Raw genomic sequence first — 3,439 nt, 5'->3', positions numbered from 1 at the left:
AACTAAGAAATTGTACTCTTATAAATCATCATATTATAATCGTTTGTTGTGGCCCATCTTTCTGAATCCTCAAACGATGTTCCGTAATTTCTTTAATAAATTGCTTTACCTTAAAGTAAAAACACAAATTTTTTTTGTATGTCAAAGTATGGCATATCATACTATACTAAACTCTATGGAAATGTTTCCCTTTTATTCATAACAGTATATAGTTAAGCAAAGAGAAATTCTATATTGGGAAAAAAAATTGGGAAGATGATAATGAGAAATGTGCTTGAGAGATATGATTCTAGATAAAGAATTCTTTAAGTTTCTTAAAGAGTTCTTTTATGTTTCTCTTTATCACAATCATCAATGGCATCATCAATGGCATTTTATCTCAGTGTCGTGTAGATGAACACATCAAAGTTTAAGGACTACTAATACAGCTTTTCCAGCTCTGGACCCAGACGCAGAAGCCATAGAGATGTGAATGCCCAAGAAGAACCGGATTGCCATTTATGAGCTCCTTTATAAGGGGGGAGTGATGGTGGCCATGAAGGATCCTCACAGGCCTAACCACCCTGAGCTGGCAGACAAGAATGCGCCTGATCTTCACGTATGTCATGAAAGCCATGTAGTCTCTCAAATCAGAGGCTGTGGGAAGGAACAGTTGGCCTGGAGACATTTTTTTTTTTTAAACTTTCATTTATTTTAAGTGTGTTTTTCCAGGACCCATCAGCTCCAAGTCAAGTTGTTATTTCAACCTAGTTGTGAAGGGCGCAGCTCACAGTGGCCCATGTAGGGATCGAACTGGCAACCTTGTTGTTAAGAGCATCGCGCTCTAACCAACTGAGTTAACCGGCTACCCTATGCCTGGAAACATTTCTACTGGTGCCTTACCAACGAGGGTATCCAGTATGTTTGTGATTATCTCCACTGCCTATCCCCTTACTTACCTACTCCTCCCCGGCAATCGTGCCTGCCACTTTGCGCCACAGCGGGTCTGAGACGGGCAGGCCAAGGCCCAAATGTCTGGAGGGCGAGCAAACTGCAACACTCACACGAGGGGAAGCTGACAGAGACACCTACAGACAGAGCACTGTGCATTCTGGTGCCAACAAGAAAGCAGAGGCTGGGTCTGGGTCAACAATCGAATACCAGCTGGGAGATGGATTTGGCTGTGGACATGGTCAACCACCTCAGTAAAGCACCAGCGATTATTAGGTGTTGAATAAACTTGTGGCGAGAAAATAAAAAGAACTACTACTATAAAGGATCCATGAACCCAAACCTATTACGATTTTATAAAATGATTTTATATAAACCTATTACATGATTTTATATAAACCTATTATTTATTCATTTAACAAAAATTTATTGAGTATCTACTTTTATACAAAGAATTATGTTTGACATGCTTGTATTTGATGAATTTAAGCAATTATATAAACTAAGGAGATTTGAATGACTTTTTTGCAGAAAATGATTTTTCTCATCTAACTAAGATCAGCAGTGTATTTTCTTACGTGTAGAATTCAGTTTCCTTCCTACATATGTACATTCTTGAGGCTTTCTACAAGTTGCCTCCTGCTTTGTACATGATAGGTAGCTGGTTTATTTATGTGTGATATATTATGTCATTTAAAAGGTTTGTGGCATATTTTTTGACCTTTAAGTGAAAATTATTGTATAACTGTCACTTGTCATTATCATGGGACCATCCAGCTGTGAAAAGGGTTTTAAATATAATCAGGTAGTCCTACCTAGAACAACACAATGTACTTCTTTCTTTTGAATAACAATGGTTAGCTACTGTAGTTTGTATCCTACGAAGTATGTACTTGTTGAACATTTCTGAGTTAAATTGGTCTGTATGTTTGGAAATTCTGTTCACTCCTTCACACTGACAGGCCAGTATTATGCTGTGTTGTAATTGGGTCAACAAACCACAGTGTACTGCTCTAAGCTTTCAGCTAATAGAAATAACTTCACTGATCAATGAGAAGTTATAGCAGAGAATATATAGGAGCACATCATATTTAGAGAGGAAAAGGAAGAGAAGTGAAGGTGGCCCTTCAGCTTGCATGAAAGGCTCAGGAAATACAACGGAAAGGAAGTGTAAGGTAATACATTAATGTCTGTGCTACTTGCTCTCTTTTTTATTTTCTTTTTTAGAGCTCATGCAATCTCTAAAGCTTTAGGTGGCAAGAAGGCTAACTACCACTTGAGCTAAATGAATTAAAAAAACTCTAGAATGCTCCATGTTTAGTTTTTCTCTTAGCTATTACTGTGCTATGTATAGTGGGGTAAGTGACAAGTCTTAAGGAAAAGAATTGCTGAAGAAAATGGAAGAGAAATAAGAATTATTCTGATTATGTTTATTCTCTTCCTATTTCAATCTTTAATTACCTTCACACAACACGATGGATCCGTTTCTTACTGTACCAGGTCATCAGCTAGAATATCCACATATGGGAAATTACTACTGTTCTCCTCCCACTAGAAACGTTACAGTGTATCCCACTAAGTACCTATTAAATAATCTTTGACACTTCCTTCCTGAACACCTCCATGCCATTTGTATAGCTCTAAGACTGTGCTGTCTGATACAGTACACATGATCAGTGGCCACGGTATGACAAGGCACAAATATAGAAAGTTTTCATTATCACAGACAGTTCTTCTGAACAGCTCTGTTCTAAGGGAACCTCGGGGAAATGTGCTGAGGTAGAGTGCCCTTGTAATCATCACTTGACTTTTCTCTGTCCAAGAATTCCCTTTTGGGAACTCTCTTCCCCTCTTCCCAGTTTATCCATGCAGGTCCCAGGGGGCTGCTCCATTCTTCCGTAACCCCGCCATTATGGCCACAGAGGTTTTGTCAGAGGTTTGCATCTGACCAGAGCTGGACCAATTTTAGTACCTGGCCTTCTGATTGGTCTGGGGTAGGATACCTTATTAAGTAGAGCCAATGACAACCCACTTTTTTTTGGAATTTATAGACTTGGGGCCCAGAAAGTTGGAAAAATCTGCGAGCTGAATTTTTCAGGGCTCAAAGAAGTAGAGATGAGGTAGAAAGTATAGTAACAGCATTCAGGTTCCCAAGTTTAGCTGACATGAGGCCTAGCTTTATTTCTATACTCATATCTTTATAATTAACTTTCCATTTTACTTAAGCTAGTTTGAGTTGCTCTAATTGGCAAACTTACCAGAATAAAAAACTAATATTATAACTGTTTACATGACATTATGATTCATGATTAATGGTTTTAAATAGATTTTTTTCATTAGATCTTTATATCCAGCTACATCTCAGATAATTGTAACTGCTAACAAAGTTTAAAACTGTCTCTCGTACTCAAAGACTCAATAACATAATCTAACACCTACTGAATTTTCCAAAATGTAATTTTTGGTACAGGTACTTGTTAAGTCTTTGTTTTTATGTATGCAACTATAT

The 3,439-nt window shown here is 37.7% G+C and overlaps 1 pseudogene; it reads left to right on the top strand.

Moving 5' to 3' along the window:
* The first annotated feature begins 466 nt into the window (after positions 1-466).
* On the top strand, positions 467-1,188 carry LOC117015363 (40S ribosomal protein S10-like; annotated as a pseudogene).
* The last annotated feature ends 2,251 nt before the right edge of the window (positions 1,189-3,439 follow it).

The sequence above is a fragment of the Rhinolophus ferrumequinum genome, chromosome 22, assembly GCF_004115265.2.
Source record: "Rhinolophus ferrumequinum isolate MPI-CBG mRhiFer1 chromosome 22, mRhiFer1_v1.p, whole genome shotgun sequence".
NCBI lineage: Eukaryota > Metazoa > Chordata > Mammalia > Chiroptera > Rhinolophidae > Rhinolophus > Rhinolophus ferrumequinum.
Note: the sequence above shows the minus strand (reverse complement) of the source record. Positions and strands in the feature narration are given on the sequence as shown.